Source organism: Gorilla gorilla, chromosome 2, assembly GCF_029281585.2.
Source record: "Gorilla gorilla gorilla isolate KB3781 chromosome 2, NHGRI_mGorGor1-v2.1_pri, whole genome shotgun sequence".
In the NCBI taxonomy this organism is placed as follows: Eukaryota; Metazoa; Chordata; class Mammalia; order Primates; family Hominidae; genus Gorilla; species Gorilla gorilla.
This window is the reverse complement of record NC_086017.1, coordinates 209,801,787-209,825,811: the sequence shown is the minus strand read 5'-3', so window position 1 is coordinate 209,825,811 and position 24,025 is coordinate 209,801,787. Positions and strand designations below refer to the sequence as shown.

General features: G+C 38.9%; 1 protein-coding gene across 1 annotated transcript in view; it reads left to right on the top strand.

Moving 5' to 3' along the window:
* The window catches only part of LOC129532621 (uncharacterized), a 41,497-nt gene extending 29,802 nt beyond the window's left edge, over window positions 1-11,695 (top strand). Inside the window, exon 10 of the transcript XR_010133072.1 lies at window positions 11,208-11,695. The gene's annotated coding sequence lies outside the window, so the exon portion shown is untranslated. The remainder of the gene's footprint in view (window positions 1-11,207) is intronic.
* Window positions 11,696-24,025: the final 12,330 nt, after the last annotated feature.

Genomic DNA, 24,025 nt, shown 5'->3' with positions numbered 1-24,025 from the left:
GTGTCGCTACCAGTATTTTGGTCCTCTGACGATTTTTATCAACTTCCTCATCTGTTAACTTCTCTCCAATGTATGTCATGTCACGACATACTGCCGCTGCACGAACACGGCCAGTGTCTTCCTATTAAACATGTAGAATGCTTTCCTAATTTCTCTTTTTACTCTCTGTCTTTGTGTTCTGCACTTTCCTTACTTTTATTGTCAGAAACTCCAGAAAGTCAATCGTACTAATTTATCACGATTTGCTTTATTAATTTATACTATGCTTATATGGAATTTTGCCCAACAGACCTCATTACAATTTGGGCCAGGGCCCAGGGTTAGGTTTGTTTCAGGGTCAGGGCCAGGGCCCAGGGTTAGGCATGTTTTAGGGTCAGGGCCAGGGCCCAGGGTTAGGCTGTTTTAGGGTCAGGGCCAGGTCCCAGGTTTAGGGTTGTTTTAGGTTCAGGGCCAGGGCCCAGGGTTAGGGTTGTTTTAGGGTCAGGGCCAGGGCCCAGGGTTAGGGTTGTTTTAGGTTCAGGGCCAGGGCCCAGGGTTAGGGTTGTTTTAGGGTCAGGGCCAGGTCCCAGGTTTAGGGGTGTTTTAGGGTCAGGACCTGGGCCCAGGGTTAGGCTTGTTTTAGTGCCAGGGCCCAGGGTTAGGGTTGTTTTAGGGTCAGGGCCAGGGCCCAGTGTTAGGGTTGTTTTAGGTCAGGGGCAGGGCCCAGGGTTAGGGTTGTTTTAGGTCAGGGCCAGGTCCCACGGTTAGTGTTGTTTTAGGGTCAGGGCCAGGGCCCAGGGTTAGGGTTGTTTTAGGGTCAGGGCCAGGGCCCAGGGTTAGGCTTTTTTTAGGGTCAGGGCCAGGGCCCTGGGTTAGGGTTGTTTTAGGACCTCATAGAAAGCATTACTATGCGACGTAATCAGAAATGGCTGAGAATAACTCAATGAGGAAGTGAGCTGTAAATATAGTTAAAGGTGGAAAAGGGCAAGATTTGGCCAAATACGAAAGATAAATTGATGTGGGGGAAGTCGTTGTGGCAAACATTTATAGAAAAGTATATGGCACAATGAGTTACAGTCATCAGATATGACATCAAATAGATTTGGGTTTCTGCTCTAGAAACTGATTTTGGAAAGTTGGATAAATTACTCAGATCTTAGTTTCTACATCTTAGAAAGGGGAATGAAAAGTGAAGCTTACTCTTGGGTTTATTATAGAGAATTGTAAAAAGATATGACAAATAAAACATCAGGGCACTCGGTACAGGTTAATTGCTCCATACACGTCAGGACTGTTACATTTATTTTCCCCATTCTAAAGCACCAAGCAAATGTTAGGGAAATAATACAATTTTCAAAGTATACAGAGATTTTAACATATCACAATTTCAGAAACAATATTTTTAAAGGGTATCAGAGTCAAGGCTAATATTGAAATGCTAGCATAGTTGTAATGGAAGTGAAGGGGAAGGACATCCTAGTTTTTCATTTAGCAATATTAACTCTACTGCATTATTTCTGCCTTATCATAATAATAACTGGAAATACTTGCACAACACACACTATGTGCTAGACACTGTTCCAAGTAGTTTATATATATTAAGAGTATATATCAGTAAGTACTATTATTATACCCATTTTAAACAAACAAACAAACAAACAAACAAAAACATGCTGCAGGGAGATCAAGTAATTTCCAGGACAGATAACTGTTAAGAACTGGTAGTAGAGCTTGCATATGATGATGGATTCAGAATCTCTACTTGGAAGCATGACAAAAACTCTTTCATACGAAAATGTGGCTAACATCAAAAGAGGTGATGATAAAGTGTGATTAGATCTACGGTGTGCACAATGGAGCTTTGTTATAATAACATGGATATATGGATTGGGAAACTTATGATGTTTTCTTAGGTAGAACAGAGGGCACAACTATAACATAGTTTTAAAAAAGTTTCAAGCTCTCGAGGCAAATTCGTATAACAGCAAAAACACTGCAGGAGAGACTGCAGCAAAGTCAAAAACAAGGTAAGCGACCAGTTGGCAAATGGATTTGAAACCTATAGACTAGATTTTCAAAAGATTTTGAATAGCACGTGAAAGACTTTAGCAGCTCTGGACAATCGAAAAAATAAAAATGCTGCTGCAAAATGATCTTGACTATGTAAATGGCTTTTGAGAAGCATCATGAATATTTGCTAGTGTGAATTATTAAATAATCTTATGGTCTTACATTTTGACTTCACTAGTTAATCCTCACGTGGTCCTGTATTTTCTTTCTTTCTTTTTGAGACAGTCTCGCTCTGTCTCCCAGGCTGGAGTGCAGTGGTGGGATCTTGGCTCACTGCAAGCTCCGCCTCCCGGGTTCACGCCATTCTCCTGCCTCAGCCTCCCCAGTAGCTGGGACTACAGGCGCCCGCCACCACGCCTGGCTAATTTTTTTGTATTTTTAGTAGACACGGGTTTTCACCGTGTTAGCCAGGATGGTCTTTATCTCCTGACCTCGTGATCCGCCAGCCTCGGCCTTCCAAAGTGCTGGGATTACATGCGTGAGCCACCGCGCCTGGCCGGGCCTTTGCCATTTTAAACACCAGAAGAATTAATCCATATATAAATTTTCGCAAAACTATGACAAGAATTGTTAAATGCAAATCAAGCTTACTACTAAGAAAAAAGCAACTTCTTTCGTGCCTCAACCTACATCCAGCCTTAAAAAGTAGTGTAAGGATCAAACTGTTCCAAAAATACCCAACCAAACCCCAGTGAAAGAATGTTCAAGAATATTTATGGGAATACAAAAATATTCAGCACCTGTCAAAGTGAGATTCACAGTGTCTGGCATCCAATCAAAAAGTAATAAGCATGCAAAAAAGTAAGAAGATATCCATAATAAGAAGAAAACTCAATCAATGAAAAATGAGCCAGAAATAAAACAGAGTTTTCAATCAGTGAACACCAACATTAAAACTGTTGTTAGAATTTATGCCCTGTTCTCAGTCAGGTGATGATGGAACGTGTTGTCTTGAGACATGGAAAATATTAAAAAACAAAGCAACAAACCCACAAAAAAACAAAACAAACCCAGATTGAACATCAAGAGTTAAAACCATCTGAGATTCAAAAAATCAACAGATGTTATCAGGTAGAATAGATATAGCAGAAGGTAACATTAATGAAAATGTAGAGATAGCAAGATAAAGTATTTAAAATGAAACATAAAAGAAAAAAGAAAGATTTCCAAACAAAAACAAAGCAAAACTAAGAGCACAGAGAATCAATGAACTTTGGCACATCTCCAAGCAGACACAAGTGTGTAATTAAACTCACTGAAGGCAGGGAACACAAAGAGGGACAGAAAAGAAAAAAAAAGGAAACAAATTACCTAAAAACTTCAAAATTTACTAAAACAGTGAACTCATAAATACAAAAAGTTCAATAAGTGTAAAATGCAAAGAACATGAAGAGCACCATATCACACATGTCAAAATCAAGGTGACTAAATACAGCAATGAAGAAAAAATCTTTAAAGCATCCCTACTAGTGGGGGTAGGAGTAAGGTTCGGTGTAGAGAGACAAAGATAAAGGGGCCAGGTGATGCCTCTTCAGCGAGAATGAAACCAAGGAGAGATTCAGCAACTTTTAGAAAGTACTGAAATAACGAATAACCAAAACAACCATCAATCCAAATAAATTTATACAACAAAAATATTTTGCAAAATCACAGGGTAGAGAAACAAGTTCAGACATGTGAAAACTGAAAGCCCATCACTAGCAGGCCCATACCACAAGGAATATTAAAATGAGTCGTTCCAGCAGAAGGTAATAGCATAGTAAGGAATGCCAAGCACCAGGAATGATACCCGTATGGGGAATTATAAAATATATTTTATTTTAAAAATCTGTTTAAAACACTATTAGCTGTTTAAAGCCAAATAATATATATTTTAGGTTTCTAACATATGTAGAAGTGACAGAAATGACAGCAATACCACAGAGGCTGGGTAAGAAGAAAGGAGAGCATATTGCTGTATCTTTGCTATACAATAGATGAAGTGGTACAATATATTAAAAAAAAAAAAAAAGCAGGCCGGGCACGGTGGCTCATGCCTATAATCCCAGTACTTTGGGAGGCTGAGGAGGGAAGATTATGAGTTTAGGAGTTCAAGACCAGTCTGGCCAACAGAGCAAAAACCCATCTCTACTAAATATGGAAAAAAAAAAATTAGCTGGGTGTGGTAACTTGCACCTGTAGTCCCAGCTACTTGGGGGGTTGAGGCAGGAGAATCACTTGAACCTGGGAGGCAGAGGGTGCAGTGAGTGGAAATTGCACCACTGCACTTCCAGCCTGGGTGAGACAGTGAGACTCTGTCTACAAAACAAAACAAAACAATCAAAAAAGCAGCAGTATAACATCACAGTCGATTACGGTAGACTGCTATAAAGTCTAAAGTCACCACTAAAATAGCAAAGACAAATGTTACAGCTATTAGGCTAGCATAGGAGACAAAACGAATCACAGAAAGTACCCAATCCAACAAAAGGAAAACATAAAAAGAAGACGAAAAAAGAAAATGAATGACAAATACGAAGCAAACTGCAAGGTGGTAAAATTAAACACAGCCACACCAATAAACATAGGAAGCGTAAATGACAAGAACCTCACAGCTGCAAGGTGGACATCATGATAATGGATGACAAATACACCCAGTGTTATGTTGTCTTCAAGAAAACGTATTTTAAATACAAACAGACAAATAGATAACAGTAAAATAATGAGAAAATACAAATAGCTTTATGTGTGCTGCTGTCTGGGCGCCTTGAGAGGGAAATCAATGTAGAATAGCCAAACTGGAATTTCAAAAGATGAAATGCATTTTGTAATTCTAGGAGTGGTGGTTCCTGGGTGAATCTACACATTTATTTCAGTGTTCTGAATTACAGATTCAATTACCTTAAAATAAGGTTAATTACTAATAGATACTATTGATATCTTGCTGAGCTGTTTGAAACGCTGGAACGCTTTATAAATGGTGTTTCAAACCTTACACGTCTCCAAATGAGGCATCATTATTCCAATTTCATACATAAAAATGATGAGACACAGAGACGCTAAGCAACTCAGTTAACAGAGATAAACCTGAATCTGTATAGACCTACGATATTTCCACCACACCATAGTGTCCCAATTGTGTTGATATAATTGAAATGCTTTTAAACGCAACTGTAATGTCAGAAAGAAATAATTTCGGCACAGTTTAATATAAAAAAAAAAGCTGAATAATTAGGAGACTGGGGTTCCTGTCTTTTCTTGCCCATTGCTTGTCGCTGTGATATTATTAGATATTATATTTTCTGGCTCACATGTTCTCATCTTAACAGTAAGAAAGAAGATGAGAGTTGGGGTGGACTCATTCATTCTAAAAGTTGAGGAATCTGCACAATAACTCCTGTTTCAAATACAAATAACTCATTTTCTCATACTTCCTTATTGCAAATTAAAAAATATAAAAATGGCAAAGGAAAAACAGAGAAATCATCTCTGAAAATTAATGCAAAATTTAAAGATAACACAATGCAATTCTGCTTACTATTTACTTATTAGAACCTTGTCTTAAGAAGCTAAAGGCAATCTCAGTCTACTTTGTGTCATTCCAAGCTCTAAAATTCTTTACCATAAAAGCTGCTTAACTCGATCTAACTGGAGGGTCACATCTCAGGGGACCAGCGACCCCTCCAGAGGGAGGAAGGAGAGTCAGGAGGAGCAGGACACTTCATTCCATCTGTGATTCTACCACGGCAGAGCTCGGTCACCAGAAGGATAATGAAATCCAGGTCTCATTTTCTTCTCTTGTGCAATGAGAAGAGACATAGCGCACCCTGTACGTGTACCACCCTGGGCATGTACCACCCTGGCCACCTACCACCCTGGCTGTGTACCACCCTGGCCACCTACAATCCTGGCTGTGTACAACCCTGGATGCATAGCACCCTGGACACGTATCACCCTACATGCGTACCACCCTCGTCATGTACCACCCTGGGCTTGTACAACCCTGGGCATGTACCACCCAGGCCACATAGCACCCTAGCCGTGTAGCACCCTGAAGGTGTACCACCCTGGATGTGAACCATCCTGGATGAGTAGCACCCCAGGCTTGTACCATGCTGGGGACTGCACCACCCTGGACTTTGCAGCCCTCAGGCCCAGATTGACTTCTCCCATGAAAAGTTAAATTTAAAAAAATGTCCCCATGGCATCTGAGAGTAATTATATTCAACATCTTGTTCACGGAGGTGTTTCTACTTCCTGTGTTATAATTACAATGTTATGCCTGAATCTTCCAGGTTTACAAAGCTGATTTACAGGAAAGCCTTGCACCTGAGATATGGTGTGGGGGCCACAGACGGGGCACAGGGAGACACTGAGCATGGCAGTCACCACCTGTGCCCTCCCATCTGCAGCTGCCACGCAGTGGTGGGCTGGGGCACCGGGTGGTGGGGTATTCATCTCTGAGGAACCCACAGTGTGGGTGACAGTCGTCCCATTAATGAGCTGAGGAGCAGAAGTGAGAAAAAGCCTCTCATTTCTCCCCACATATACTACAGGAATTCTGTCCTTATAGGGTTAGGCAAGTAAAAGGAACATCAATTGTGTATGATATGAGCAGATGAACGGTTTCAAGGACGCTGTCATTTAAAACAGTGCTGCATTACCGATCATCAATGACAAGTGGCCACAGCAGTAGAAATGACTGCTGAGAACGTCGGAAGGGCCACTGGTGCTGGGGTCAGAACACTGTCCCGAGTTGGGGGAAGACCAGATCCAGGGACATCATGGGGCCCTGTGGGCAGCAGATGCTGTTACAGCTCAGAAAGAGGATGTGCAATGCTTTAGAATGAAAGGAACTCAAGAATGTTCCTGCTATTAGCTGCAACATAGAAAAGGGGAAATTAGCTTGAGAAGGTGGATTGTAGTAGAAATAATTTTAAGTAGAGAACCTAACAGTCAAAGCAGTAAGTAACCATAAGATTCAAAGACTAAAATAAAACGTGTGAATACAAGCGAACTGTGAAACACAAACGCTAAATTACATCCTTTAAAGCTATTTCCAGACATTGTGAGACATGGCTTCTCAGCATCTTCATCATCCCCTTTTTCTTTCAGACTCTGGGCACTGAATTATTTTTTTTTAAATTAGGGTTTTTATGTCTATGCTCGTGAACCACACAGGTATTATATATTTTCTGGAAAAATACCTCTAAGTCATTCAAATCAAAGTATATTAGATTCCTGTAAAGTGGATATAATTCAAAATAATGGTTCTACAATTGTATTCAAATATAAAACTTAGGACTTATGCAGATTAGATTTTAAAATCAGTTCTTCCAATTTATATATACACATTATATAACATATAATAATGTATTCTATAGCTGATATATATCTGATATATATGTACTATATATCATAAATTTATATACACACGCAATTTATATGCGTATGTGTGCGTGTGTGTGTAGAAAATAATAAAAGCATTTTAACAATATAAAGGTCATGTGGAATTATCTTTTATTTCTAATTATTGAATTCTTGGCTGTTTCTCAGTCTAACTTCAGTTATTTCTCTTCTTTGTCATGGAAGTTAGCTTCTAAAAATAGTCTCAATGTTATGATTATAAACACTTTAATTTACTAGGCATAGGTATATTACAAATCCATGATTTTCATATTCATTCAAACCTAAATGTGCTTTCTGTTACTGAATTCACATAAACAGCTCAAGCTTCATGAAAAGAGTCTTTCGGAAAAGATGAAGCATGTTTTGTGGTTGCTGTTGCCTTACACGTCATGTATTCAACTCTGTACATAGTATAACTGTGGGCTTCCAGGTATTTTTGATTTCTGAAGACCTACTGTTGATTGTTGAGTCTTGGTAATTCCATCATAACAAACGACAAGTGTGCAGATAGGATATACACTGTGAAGGTTTATTTCCATTTGATTTTAAAAGTATGTAGATATTTAAATGACCTAATGATTTAAACTTTTTTTTTGTTTCTCCCATAACACACACACATATTGTAATTAATGCTCAGCCTGGGGACCAAGTGAACTAATAATTACTGAACTCTAAGCGCTAGGCACTTCATGTATTATTTCCCTGAATTCTTGCAGGAGCCCCACAGAGAATGTGACAATGAGGCCATCTAAAAATGGGCAGAGAGAGGCTTATTGCCAAGAGGGAAACTGAGTCCTAACTCCACCTTTGTCTCAGAACTGATGCTCTTTTCTTTCCAGAACCCTCCCTGATACATTACTTAGCCCTATAGGGTTGTGACATAGAGGGAACAGCTGGAGTCCAAATGAATACAGAATTAAATGTGGTCTTTAAAAATGGTCTCTATAGCATTGAAGCTGTGGCTTCAATGGAAGCTGTGGCAGAAGCAGAGCAGCCTGCAACTGTTCGGTGACCCTGACCTATCTGACCTGTGCTGGGCCAGTTGCTCTGTACTAACTCATCTGTATTTCCGTCCGACTCTAGTGTTCATCAAAGTCATCTAAGTGGTAGGCACGTGTATTCTGGAGTGGGAGGAAGAGAGGAAGGAGAGAGACGTAAAGTGGAATATTCTGAACACAAAATGATCTTCTACCCAAAGCCCTTGGGAAGGGTCCTGTTGATGGAATAGGAACAATCTTGGAAGCTCAGGAAATATCGTGGAAAAAATAAATTGAAATTGAAATGGCATTTTTCCCAGGGAATTCTTAAGAATCATTATAGCTAACTCAGATTAGTGGTAGCATGAATGCAGGGAAGGCAACATTGTGATATGTCATTCATTCATTCATTCATTCATTCATTCATTCAACAAATATTTATAGAATGCAAATTATGTTGAATATTTATTGAATGCATATTATGCGTGGAATATTTTTCCAGGCACTAGGAATGCAATATCGCCCTCAGTGAGTATGTTTGGGGCATGGAGAGAGAAGAAAGACAATTAAAAAAAATAAAATTTGTAATAGGTCAGTTGATTTTAAATGCTATGGAGAAAAATGTCAAGAGAAAATGATGTTTTTTGATAGGAATAGGTAGGGAATGCAATTTTACGTTAGGTAGTCAGGAAACACCTCAATAAAAAAGTGGCCTTGAAAAAAATATACGAGGTAGAGGATCAGATCTAATAATGATATTTACATCACTGAGCCTTTAGTTTGATTTTATGTAGTATTATAAATATTAGGATTGTTTTCCCAAAAATATAACGTCATGTTGAGTCCTTGGGCCTTGTTTCTTTTCATCCTGAGAGCTTTATGTCTTTGTATGAGAGAGAAAACCCTTTTGCCCACTAAAATGACATGTAGCATTCATTCTTTTCCAAATATTTTGTGCATTCCTAATTGATAAGTATTTCAGGATAGACCCAGACTGATTTCTGAATACACTAGCCTAAGGTGAAAAGAACGTATGCAGTCAGACTTTGTTTTGGTTCTTGTTGCTGTATGGATGTTTTCATATCGAATAACCTACCGTTCTTTGTTATTAGTCACTGAGATTAGAATGAAAAGTGATACCTATACATTTTTACACTAATTATGGGCATAAGATTGAGCTGGTTACACAAAGAGGGGAGTCTTTCATTTATTCAATAACTTATTTTAACTATATTCTTAATAACAACAGCTAACACAGACGATGCTTCCTAGACCAAGCACTGTGTACATATTTCAATTTATGAACATGAACTCTCCTGTTTTCCCAACAAGATTCTGCAGTAGCTACTATTATCCCCATTTTAAACATGAACAAACCGAGGCAGAAAAGTTAAGGAACATCCCTCAGGTTTATAAACCAAGTAAAGGGGAGAGCCAGGATTTGACCTGAGGTTGTGTGGCTCCAGAGTTTGTACACAAACAGCATACACCAAACAGGCAATTCTTAAATAATTTCTGGGTGTCAATCTGACTTCCAACCAGAGGGGAGTGTGACTGGATCAATGTGCTTCCTTCCAGACACATTTGTGTGCATTTATTAATACATACATGTGTATCTATGGAACTATATAAAATGCAAAGCTCTGTATATCTGTGTTACATGAATGTTATTATACAGCATATGTAGTCACAAGCTTTATTCACTCAACAATACACCTTAGAAGCCTGAGTTCAATACAGATAGATCAAACTCGTTTTTATAGCTGCTCCATACAAAAATAGTCTATTTCCCAATTTTTCCAATTTCAAATGCTACAAATATTTCTACTATAAATCTATCCTATAAATGTGTGTGAATTTCTCTAAGGTTGATACAAAGAGGTGATGTTAATGATCATCTTTTCAAGACTCACCACCCATCTCAACAACTCTCAAAACAGTCCTTTCATGGTTAGGAATTGCCTCCATTTTTTTCTATCCTGCTCTCTCTACATTCTTTTATTTTTACAGCTATTCTTTCTTATTCTTCTATTGAACTTTAATTGTAACATCAAAGAGTCTATATTAGGTGTTGCGTATTTCTCTATCTATTCTGATGCCATATGTAGACTTCTCCACCTTGACATCACTGGCATTTTGTATGAAATAATTATTTGCTGTGGAGATTGTCTGGCTGTTAAGACATTTTGCAACATCTCTGGCCTCTATCCCCTAGATGCCATAGCACTCCAAGCTCCTTGAGTTCTAACAATCAAAAATCTCTGCAGACATTGCCAAATGTCATCTGGGGAGAAAAATTACCCCCAGCTCAAAAAACTACTGCCTACAAGATGTCACCGAGTCCCTGGCATTCAAATACCATGCATATTTGAATACCCTTTTTGAATAAGATTTGAATCTACACTTTGGTCTCTAGTGCCAACCGCTTACCTGACTTCTAGATTTTTATACCCACCTACTACCTGTTCTGTCTTTTTCATTTAGGGTTTAATATTTCATTTGTCTGTAAGTTGCATAAAATAACATTATATTTACTAATCAACAAGCATAGGTATAGATATTTTTATGAATTCTTAATAAATTTTTAAATTTAGACTATTTTAAAAATTTGTTTTAAGTTTAAAAATAGTAGAGAATCTCCATAAATGGCCACAGCCAGTTTTCCTTACTGTTAGCATCTTAGCTTTGTATGGAAATTTATTATAATCAGTGGACCAATATTGATATGTTCTTCTTCACTAAAGTCTGATTGAATTATCTTAGCTTTTACCTAATGTTCGCTTTCTGTTTCAGGAATCCATTCGGGATACCACACTGTGTTTACGTGCCATTCCTCTTTAGGTGTCTCCTGGCTGGGGCAGCTTCTCGGACCTCCCTTGTTTTAAAGGCCTTGATGGTTTTCAGAAGTTGCGGCCAGATAGTCTCTGGAATGTCCCTCCTGTGGAACTTGTCTGGTGTTTTCTCACAATGCACCAGGTTATGGGTTGTTGGGAAGATCACAGAGGTAAAGAACCCTTCTCGTCACAGCATACCAGGAACACGCACCACCAGTGGGACTTACACTCTGGATGTTGACCTGATCACTTGGCTAGGGTGGTGTTTGCCAGTTTCTCCACTATAAAGTTATGTATTTTTACTTCCTTGCAGCCTATACTCTTTGGAAGGGAGGAACTATGAGCAGCACAACTTAGGGAATAAGAAATGAGGCTAGTAATACACAGAGCACCCACTAAAGTAATTAATCAAGAGCAGAGATTCTACAAACTTTTTTAATTTTTAATTTTTTTAAATTTTATTTAATTTTTTTTTTTGCATATATACATACTTATGGAGTACACATTTTGATACAGGCATACAATGAATTTTAATTGCATCAGGGTAAATGGGGGTATCCATCATCCTGGAGGATAAATCTCTAAGCATTTATTCTTCATGTTACAAACAATCTAATCATACTACTTTAATTATTTCAAAATGTACAATTAAATTATTGCTTACAAGAGTCATCCTGTGGTGCTATCAAATACTAGATCTTATTTGTTCTCTTTTTTTGGACCCATTACCCATCCCCACTTCCATCCCAGCCCCAACCTCAAAAACTATTTAGTGAGTAAATGAATTAAGTCACTAAACTATAAATGCCCTAATTGACCAAGGGTATAAAATTCAGAGTCCCTGAAAAGTTGAATTTATCATCTTTATCTCAAGTGCCAATTTTTAAAATTTTAGAGAAGATTCTGGATCTGAAAGGGCATTTCTAATACTCCCAGATTAAATATAAGCCTACCTTTACGTGAGTCTTGAATTGACCTATATTCCCTTCCATGATAAGGTCTCACTTGTTTGGAGAAAGGCTGCAGGTGGAGGAGGAGTGACATGCCCTACTTTTAAGGAGGAAGGAGCCAGAAAACCCACCCCAACATGATGCTTGAAATCCTCTCTGGCTTTGTTTTGAAGCGCACTGCCCTGAGTTACAGCATCTTTATTGAAAGGGAGAACCAGGAAAAAGGAAAGAAAAGAAAAGAAAAAAGACCAGGAGTAGAAAGGAGAAATGGCAGCACAATCCCTGCTGGGAATCTCTGCTGAGAGCACAGCCTCCCAGGGACTAAGCCTGTGGGAACAATGCCAAGCTTCCTGGATTTCTTCAACAGTTTTACAAAGCCTGCACAAAAGGTCATGTAAGTTTTGAAGACTCAAAAAAAAGAAAGAAAAAAAAAAGATATGTCCAAGTAAAGCCAGACTCGGCAGCTTCTTTCAATGTTGGCATGATCCCGGAGGGCTGATCCATCCCAGTAGCATAATGTAGTTAAATCAGACCGCAAGGTTGAAAACGCTTTGGCAGAATTCAAAGCGCCCTACACATATAAATTGAATGCACCATTGTTGTTATTCTGTATTTCCGTGACCTAGCACAAAACGCAACTTCGAATGAGCAGAGAAAAGCAACTCCGACAATCAAGCAAACCTCTGTCAACGTCCTCAGAAGTGCTAAGTGCACAGCGGGGCTTGTAGGTTTCTGTGGGACTCTAGAAAAGTCAGCTAAAATGGTGAGCAGGATAAATTTTCTGTACTGATCAAGGCCAATTTATTTTCCAAAAATCAACAGAGAAGGCAAGCAGGGATTAAAGAAACGCAAAGAAACACCACTGCTGGTTTTGGTGGGGCTCCAAGTGTCCCAGGTGTGATGGACACCATACAATACTGACAGTTTTCTTTTCTTTCTTTCTTTCTTTCGAGACAGAGTTTCACTCTTGTTGCCCAGACTGGAGTGCAACGGTGTTATCTCGGCTCACTGCAACCTCTGTCTCCCTGTCATATACATGTTCAAGGGATTATCCTGCCTCAGCCTCCCAAGTAGCCGGGACTAAACACCCAGCTAATTTCTGTATTTTTAAAAATAGAGACAGGGTTTCACCATGTTGGTCAGGTTGGTCTCGAACTCCTGACCTGAAGTGATCCACCCACCTTGGCCTCCAGAAGTGCTGGGGTTACAGGCATGAGACACCATGCCCAGCCAGTACTGCAGGGTTTCTGAGAGGGTGGGAGTCCAGACAGGGCACAGCCTGCCACTTGGCAAAAGATTAGAGAAGAATGCTGACATTTAATGAGTAATTATGATATGCACAAGGAGTATACTGATAACACTCATGTGTATGCTATTTTCCTATAATATAGTTGGCAAAGACCTATTTCTCCAAGTTCCGTATTGGAGATCCCAAATATCTTGTAGTGAGGGGTGATTTTGCCCAATGCAAGATGGATAATCTTTACCCAGGGTCAGGGTGCAGTGGGAGATCAGGATCTCCAAATTTAGTTTGCTAGAACGTCAATGCACCAAATTTGAGGAAGCAAGCTGAGAAAAGCATGAAATTCTTGCCTTTCCCTCCATATAATTTAAGTATTTAGACCAGTATTTCAACCTAGGCATCTCCTTTGGAAAAGAATTCTGATAGAAGGAATCATCCCATAAGTAAGGTGTATATATTTGCTATTAATGTTATAAATATTTTGCTCATCACCACATGATAAAAGAACAAGTTTAAAAAAAAAATGGGTTATCTGAGGACACATCCTGGAACCCACTTCCAGATACTCTAACTCTGCAGATTTGGGGCAGGGCCTAGGTAAACCCCTCTCCATCTCCCATACCACAATGATTCCAATGCAGTAGTCCACAGACCACACTGCCAGACGCACTAAACTAGGAGCAGAGAGAACTGGCTAATGAGGGTCTGAGAGGCACAACTGGACCCAGAACCTGAGGGCCCCCTTATTCTCAGCTAAAGAAGTGGCCTTATACTTTAGCAAAGGGAAACAATTGGTACCTCTAACCAGAGGAGTCCTTGGGTGGCTGTGTGCTGAAAGGCTGATTGGAATAAGAAGGGGCTGACAGGAGGACCCCTTGCCCAAGAAGCTTCTCCATGGGTCCAGTGTACAGTTAGTGAAATCTGAACTACAGGTGCAAATTTGAAACCTGAAAATATAACATGTTATTAAAAAGTCACTAGCAACAGCACCATGTGTTTAGAACTTAGACTAACAAGATTTATTCAAAGAAAACTATTTTATCACTGATGGTGCTTAGCATTGAGAATGCATGAGGATAATAAAAATCAGACTGACCTTTAGTTAGTTTTACTATTATTCTAAATTCTCTGCAGACAGTGTGTGCACTGACTGTCTCTAACTTGGTGTGAATGGCTCCCACCACCTGCTTTTTATCATGATCCTGGTGGGGAGCCCTAATGAAGTTCAAGGTTTTGGCCAATGCAATACATTCTTAAAACACCACCACAATCAAAATATGAAACACTTTTGTTATCTCAAGTGGTTTTCTCTGACCTTGCAAGCTGGTCCTCAATTTCCACTCCTGCTCTTATCAACCTCTGATCTCCTTTCTATTACTACAGATTTGATGTGCCTTGCCTAGAGTGTCATATACATAGAAACATACCCCAAAAATAGCAGGTTAAAAATCAAACAGCTCATCATGGCAGTAGGAGGAAAACGCTCCTGAACTGGCTTCTTGAATTTCCTCTGGATGTGATGGCATTTGGGGGCTTAGATTACAGAATAAACCAGTATGTTTAAATGCCTAAAGCTTTACACAAATGTTCAGTAGCATTTAATAGCAGGTTGGTTTATATATTGACTATACGTGAAATTAGTTGCTATAATTATCATAAATAATAATTAAGGGAAAATAAAAATGTATTTATTTAACACATATCTGTTCATTATTTATTACCCTGCATTCAAAAGTATATAAGAAAGTTAAGAACCTGAGATGTAATTGTTTTCCCCAACATGGCCACAGCTTTGCTTAGGAAGTTCACTGAGAGCCAAATGCTAGTCCCATCTCTCTCTGTGGCAGTTCACTACACCAGCTGCTAATGGTCTCTAAGCAGCCATTCTCCCCTTTTTTTTTCTGTAAGTACAGAACTCCTCATTACCACCATCAAGATTTCACAGAACGCACGGCCATGAGAAGAAATGATGTGGCGCCACCTCTCTTGCAACTGACCATGGACAAATGACGACTTTGAGAATTAAGAGGTGACGAGGAAGTGAAGATGTGGCTTCCACTTCACGTTCTCTCCTCTCCTCTGGGGAGCTGGGGTAGGAATGTGTGGTTTGATCTATCTCTGTTGCCTTCATCCCATATAGGGGATGGCTGCCCGAGCCACCTGCCCTAGCTAGGCACCCATCCTACCCCTAAACTCATGTATGGGAGAGAAGCAAACTTCTTCTTAGCAAGAACCACTGTATTTTGGAAGCTTTTGTCATGTCCGTTTCGTCTACACCCTACCTCATCCAATTATCGAACATGCCTGAGATGTCCCTCTTGTGGAGTTCAACCCTCTTCGTGGTGTACTCTAATTGTGGGTGTGTATTTAGCTTATTTTCCCATCGGACTGTAAAACACATAGGTAATGAACAGGTCCTTGCACAATGTCTCATAGGACATTAGCTGAATACATGTGAATTCCTGAGGGTGCCCGGAGGAAAAAAAACATTTGGACATTTTGTGATGTGTCATTCTCTGGGGGTTGATGATGACATCTACCTTCACCTGGACGAACAACAATGGAAACAGAAGCTCCTTCCCCATCTATCTAGCCACAGCAGCCCACTGTTTGGAGAGAATGTATTGAAATGTTCTGTGATGTACAAAGCCTATGTCTGCCTGTGCCCTGAGCTCTGGGATTTCTCTTTTAAATCAAAAAAGTACAAAGAGACATCAAAAGTTTTCACTTACACTGCTTTTAACAGCATACAAAGAATATCATATAAATGTGTGTGAAGAAGGCGCCTATTTCACAAACTTACATGAATATACTATATTCAAACAATCGGAGAGAATACTCACGAGATTATTAGTAACACATTTTGTTTCAGCTTTGTGTATTAGATGATAGAAATATGGCCTACTTCAGAAACTGTTTGAAATATGAATTTCTCATATGCAGTCGAGTTAAAACTTCAATTTTCTTATTCAATTGTTAAAAACCATTTTGAGACAATAGGATTACTTGCCTCAAATGAATCCAGGTTAAACAATTTTTATATTATTGTTTTTCTCTAGGGAGATTCCAATGTCTCCTTCTCTAATAAATTTTTATAGATTACAAAAATATCTTTTATAATTATTGTAAATTTCACAAACTTACTAAGTGATTAATCCAATACATATTTTAAACTCACTAAACATTCCAAAATCAGATCAGCATTTTGAAGAGAAAAATTTAATAAATTATATGAAATACATATGTAAAGCATTTCATATAAATAAGAGTCAAAATCAGCTCAAATTTAATAATGTCAAGAATTTTAATGAATATCCTATAAAGAAGAAGAGTCAAAATCAGCTAAGATTTAATAACGTTAAGAATTTTAATGAATATAAAATATTAATGGAAAATATTAAAACAGAAACTGTTTAATGTAATTATAAATGCCACCAAAGTAACAATATACTTTGAAAAATCACCATGTATTAATTAGAGATAAAAACTTGCTGTCATCCACAACAGATTGACTTGACTAGATACTGTATAAATAAACAAGACTCTTCAGCAGTTCAAATCACTAACACTGAAGTAGAAGTATTGATTTTACAGTTGATTTTCTTTTTTACTATGCCACCTTATTTAAACATACTAAAATAGCACTTAGATACAAATGATGAGTCATTAGTATTTAAGCTTTTAAACAAAAATATGTAAATTACACTTAAAATGAAACACACCCTACCTGGGTTTTCCCCTACTAGAAGGCTCTGTTATGGAAAATTGTAGTCTACACAGATTTCCTCCTGGGAAAATTGAACTCAACCATGAATCTCTGTTTGGATATTGGTGGCTTCCTTTTTTTTTTTTTTTTTTTTTTTTGAGACACAGTCTCACTTTGTCACCCAAGCTGCAATACAGTGGCACCATCTTGGCTTACTCCAACCTCTGCCTCTTGGGTTCAAGCGATTCTCTTGCCTCAGCCTCCCAAGTAGCTGGGATTACAGGTGTGTACCAACACGCCTGGCTAATTTTTGTATTTTTTAGTAGAGATGGAGTTTCACCATGTTGGCCTGGCTGGTCTCAAACTCCTGACCTTAGGTGATCCACCCACGTCAGCCTCCCAAAGTGCTGGGATTATAGGCATGAGCCACCATGCCCGGCCATATTGGTGAATTTCTTTTTTTTTCTTTTTTGTTTGTCCCAAACTAATATTAAAATTTATTTATGATATTAAAATATACAAATAGTTTCTGGGGTTGAGAGTCCTGAAAAATATTGGGCTACTAAGGAAAGCATTTAATTTCAATTTTATTATTATTATATTATTATTATTATACTTTAAGTTTTAGGGTACATGTGCACAATGTGCAGGTTAGTAACGTATGTATACATGTGCCATGCTGGTGTGCTGCACCCATTAACTCATCATTTAGCATTAGGTATATCTCCTCATGCTATCCCTCCCCACTCCCCCGACCCCACAACAGGCCCCTGTGTGTGATGTTCCCCTTCCTGTGTCCATGTGTTCTCATTGTTCAATTCCCACCTATGACTGAGAACATGCGGTGTTTGGTTTTTTGTCCTTGTGATAGTTTACTGAGAATGATGATTTCCAATTTCATCCATGTCACTACAAAGGACATGAACTCATCATTTTTTATGGCTGCATAGTATTCTGTGGTGTATATGTGCCACATTTTCTTAATCCAGTCTATCATTGTTGGACATTTGGCTTGGTTCCAAGTCTTTGCTACTGTGAATAGTGCCACAATAAACATACGTGTGCATGTGTCTTTATAGCAGCATGATTTATAGTCCTTTGGGTATATACTCAGTAATGGGATGCCTGGGTCAAATGGTATTTCTAGTTCTAGATCCCTGAGGAATAGCCACACTGACTTCCACAATGGTTGAACTAGTTTACAGTCCCCCCAAGAGTGTAGTGTTCCTATTCCTCCACATCCTCTCCAGCACCTGTTGTTTCCTAACTTTTTAATGATTTCCATTCTAACTGGTGTGAGATGGTATCTCATTGTGGTTTTGATTTGCATTTCTCTGATGGCCAGTGATGGTGAGCATTTTTTCATGTGCTTTTTGGCTGCATAAATGTCTTCTTTTAAGAAGTGTCTGTTCAGGTCCTTTGCCCACTTTTTGATGGGGTTATTTGTTTTTTTCTTGTAAATTTGTTTGAGTTCATTGTAGATTCTGGATGTTAGCCCTTTGTCAGATGAGTAGGTTGTGAAAATTTTCACCCATTTTGTAGGTTGCCTGTTCACTCTGATGGTAGTTTCTTTTGCTGTGCAGAAGTTCTTTAGTTTAATTAGATCCCATTTCTCAATTCTGGCTTCCGCTGCCATTGCTTTTGGTGTTATAGACATGAAGTCCTTGCCCATGCCTATGTCCTGAATGGTAATGCCTAGGTTTTCTTCTAGGGTTTTTATGGTTTTAGGTCTAACGCTTAAGTCTTTAATCCATCTTGAATTGATTTTTGTATAAGGTGTAAGGAAGGGATCCAGTTTCAGCTTTCTACATATGGCTAGCCAGTTTTCCCAGCACCATTTATTAAATAGGGACTCCTTTCCCCATTGCTTGTTTTTGTCAGGTTTGTCAAAGATCAGATAGTTGTAGATATGCAGCATTATTTCTGAAGGCTCTGTTCTGTTCCATTGATCTGTATCTCTGTTTTGGTACCAGTACCGTGCTGTTTTGGTTACTGTAGCCTTGTAGTATAGTTTGAAGTCAGGTAGTGTGATGCCTCCAGCTTTGTTTTTTTGGCTTAGGATTGAGTTGGCAATGTGGGCTCTTTTTTGGTTCCATATGAACTTTAAAGTAGCTTTTTCCAATTCTGTGAAGAAAGTCATGGGTAGCTTGATGGGGATGGCATTGAATCTATAAATTACCTTGGGCAGCATGGCCATTTTCATGATATTGACTCTTCCTACCCATGAGCATGCAATGTTCTTCCATTTCTCTGTATCCTCTTTTATTTCACTGAGCAGTGGTTTGTAGTTCTCCTTGAAGAGGTCCTTCACATCCCTTGTAAGTTGGATTCCTAGCTATTTTATTCTCTTTGAAGCAACTGTGAATGGGAGTTCACTCATGATTTGGCTCTCTGTTTGTCTGTTATTGGTATATAAGAATGCTTGTGATTTTTGTCCACCGATTTTGTATTCTGAGACTTTGCTGAAGTTGCTTATCAGCTTAAGGAGATTTTGGGCTGGGACAATGGGGTTTTCTAGATATACAATCATGCCTTCTGCAAACAGGGACAATTTGCCTTCCTCTTTTCCTAATTGAATACCCTTTATTTCCTTCTCCTGCCTAATTGCCCTGGCCAGAACTTCCAACACATAGGCTCAAAATAAAAGGATGGAGGAAGATCTACCAAGCAAATGGAAAACAAAAAAAGGCAGGGGTTGCAATCCTAGTCTCTGATAAAACAGACTTTAAACCAACAAAGATCAAAAGAGACAAAGAAGGCCATTACATAATGGTAAAGGGATCAATTCAACAAGAAGAGTTAACTATCCTAAATACATATGCACCCAATACAGGAGCACCAAGATTCATAATGCAAGTCCAGAGAGACCTACAAAGAGACTTAGACTCCCACACAATAATAATGGGAGACTTTAACACACCACTGTCAACATTAGACAGATCAACGAGAGAGAAAGTCAACAAGGATACCCGGGAATTGAACTCAGCTCTGCAGCAAGCGGGCCTAACAGACATCTACAGAACTCTCCACCCCAAATCAACAGAATATACATTCTTTTCAGCACCACACCACACCTATTCCAAAATTGACCACACATTTGGAAGTAAAGCTCTCCTCAGCAAATGTAAAAGAAGAGAAATTATAACAAACTGTCTCTCAGACCACAGTGCAATCAAACTAGAACTCAGGATTAAGAAACTCAGAACCACTCAACTACACGGAAACTGAACAACCTGCTGCTGAATGAATACTGGGTACATAATGAAACGAAGGCAGAAATAAAGATGTTCTTTGAAACCAGCGAGAACAAAGACACAACATACCAGAATCTCTGGGACACATTCAAAGCAATGTGTAGAGGGAAATTTATAGCACTAAATGTCCACAAGAGAAAGCAGGAAAGATCTGAAATTGACACCCTAACATCACAATTAAAAGAACTAGAAAAGCAAGAGCAAACACATTCAAAAGCTAGCAGAAGGCAAAAAATAACTAAAATCAGAGCAGAACTGAAGGAAATCGAGATGCAAATAACCCTTCAAAAAATTAATGAATCCAGGAGCTGGTTTTTTGAAAGGATCAACAAAATTGATAGACCACTAACAAGACTAATAAAGAAAAAAAGAGAGAAGAATCAAATAGACGCAATAAAAAATGATAAAGGGGATATCACCACTGGTCCCACAGAAATACAAACTGCCATCAGAGAATACTACAAACACCTCTACGCAAATAAACTAGAAAATCTAGAAGAAATGGATAATTTCCTCGACACCTACACTCTCCCAAGACTAAACCAGGAAGAAGTTGAATCTCTGAATAGACCAATAACAGGAGCTGAAATTGTGGCAATAATCAACAGCTTACCAACCAAAAAGAGTCCAGGACCAGATGGATTCACCGCTGAATTCTACCAGAGGTACAAGGAGGAACTGGTACCATTCCTTCTGAAACTATTCCAATCAATAGAAAAAGAGGGAATCCTCCCTAACTCATTTCATGAGGCCAGCATCATCCTGATACCAAAGCCTGGCAGAGACACAACCAAAAAAGAGAATTTTAGACCAATATCCTTGATGAACATAGATGCAAAAATCCTCAATAAAATACTGGCAAACCGAATCCAGCAGCACATCAAAAAGCCTATCCACCATGATCAAGTGGGCTTCATCCCTGGGATGCAAGGCTGGTTCAACATATGCAAATCAATAAATGTAATCCAGCATATAAGCAGAACCAAAGACAAAAACCACATGATTATTTCAACAGATGCAGAAAAGGCCTGTGACAAAATTCAACAACCCTTCATGCTAAAAACTCTCAATAAATTAGGTATTGATGGGACGTATCTCAAAATAATAAGAGCTATCTATGACAAACCCATAGCCAATATCATACTGAATGGGCAAAAACTGGAAGCATTCCCTTTGCAAACTGGCACAAGACAGGGATGCCCTCTCTCACCACTCCTATTCAACATAGTGTTGGAAGTTCTGGCCATATTGGTGAATTTCTAATGATGCTTGTTATTATTTGAGAAGGAAGGAGCTGAGGGTTTTAGAATAGAAAAACAAAGGGGATGTCGGAGAAGGAGTGTGGCCTCTGCAATGGTCAACAGTGCGAATGAGTTCCAGGGGAAGGTCATTCTGGGTTTTGGAACTATCCCAGCCACCTTAGGCATGGGGCTACTGGAGGAGGATCTGCAAAGGAGAAGAGGCACCTGGCATGAACATAGATCAGGCCTGAGAAATGCCTGCTTCTCCACATGGGAATTTTAATAAGACGCGCTCAAAGCATCACAGCTATGCATGTTATTCTACCTACGTGGGACCACACAACACCCTGAGATTAAAAAAAGATAGGAATGGGGCAAAGACTAAAATCAGAAATGCATTAATCATGTAAGGTTAGATGACCAGACAGGAAGAAAACAAAGGCAAAAAATAAAACTCCCACTAAGCCTGTTTCCCATTTGCAGTAGAAGAAAACAATATAGAAGCTTCTCATTGAAAGTGTGGAGGAAAGAGATAAGACAAGCTGCTTGTGAGCAAGAAAAGCAAAAAAGAGAATTAATTTCACAATACCCATTGTGATTAATTTATGATGTACAAAATGCCATATACATATAATTTGTTTGTTGTATTATTTTTGTTGATATCTTATTGAGAATATAAAGATGGGCTCCAGCAGGCTCATCTCATCCCCATCCTTTCCCCTTATGATGGAAAATCCCTCAGTTGCAGTTCTAACATGAGCCCTTTTAGGAACCCAGCCCTGCTGATTAGAGAGGAAAGAGGAGCTGTTCTAAGTTAGACACAGGCATGGAATATTGACTTCACAGAGAGGTACATCTAATCATACAAGAATTTCTTTAACAAGGTACCACTAAAAATTCAAAGAGACAAAGAAAAGTAGAAGTAAAAATAAAAAAAATGAAATGAAGTAAGTGCAGAACAGATTAAATCAGCTTCCTAGCACTCTTCCAACCTGTAAAACTTTTATAGCTCCCTGAAAATGTATAAGAAACCAAAGAGGTGGCAAAAGGAGTTTAAATAAAAACTGTAAAATAAGTAGGGAATGTGGGAGAAGCTGCAGTGAAGAAAGTCTACAGCATAATAATCCTCATGCTCTTGACTATGGTAAGGAATTTCTCTGGTTCCGGACACTAGAATCTGTTTACCAGACAGATTCTGCAAGGGAGGATGGACTGTGTGGAGAGACTGTTTTGTGATGGTGTGAAATATCTCTTATGATTTTTCAAGTATCTTACATTTATTCCTTACCAAATTAATTATTCTAATGACTGAGTCACCTCTCTGCATGTTCAGTACCTAAAAAGGAGTTCTCCATTTGCAGTCGATTATTTATTTTAAATGATGCTTCACTTTAGAAGAAATATACACTGTATAGATGTAGGTCAGTCTTTCCATGACTTGACAACTTCTGAGCATACTGGTAAAGTGAATAAATAAATCAATTATGCATTAATGACTAACGAAAGATTCTTCATCAGCATTATCTTAGTCAGGGGATGCCAAACCCCCTGCTGCCCTGTCTGAGGGCTCAAGGTCTAGTGGGGAGGAGGGCACGCAGGTGGTGAAAATGCAGAGGGCCAGCTGCTGTGGTGGAGGCAGGTGCCAGGAGAATGGCAAAGCATCACAGAGACTGCATGGAGGGTCAGCAGAGGGTCAGTGGAGGCTCATGATACGCACTGATACCAGAAAGACGCAAGACTTGCCAAGTGAGGGGAGTGAGGAAAGGCATTCCAAGCTACGGGCCAGGTTCACACAAGTCTAATTTCCTCAGAGGCATCATGTGATAAATGCTGCAGTAAAACCAAAGTTGGCAGGATAGAGCATGTCACGTGGGGACTTCTAAATAATATGGTCCAGGGTGGAGAGTGGCAGAAGAATTTTCATTTGACAATGGCTTTTTCTCAAGCAATAAGAGGGCAATGAGACCAAATGGTTGTACATACGTATTCTAGAAATTTTCTAAGAATCTCAGATATCTGACAGAATGTCAGAAACAAATGCACTACAAATAAATAAACAATAACCATTCTAACTGGGAAAATGTATTTTATATCACCTGTGGCATTGACATGAACACCATTTCATGAAACATATCCTATAGAAGTTTTCAGTGATACATCCCAGATCTGAACTTAAAGCTGGAAAAATAGCACTTATTAGATTTCAGTTCAGTAGTCATGTGCAGAAACACAGCTTCCTTGTGCAAGACCCATGATGGCAAAGCCACACTGTCATTATTCCTGATCAGCATTATCAAATTCAAAAAAAAAAAAGGTAGGTTCTGCATACTCTGTGAAATCTGATTGTTCAAACCCAGTATCTGTCAGCATCATGGATGTCTGA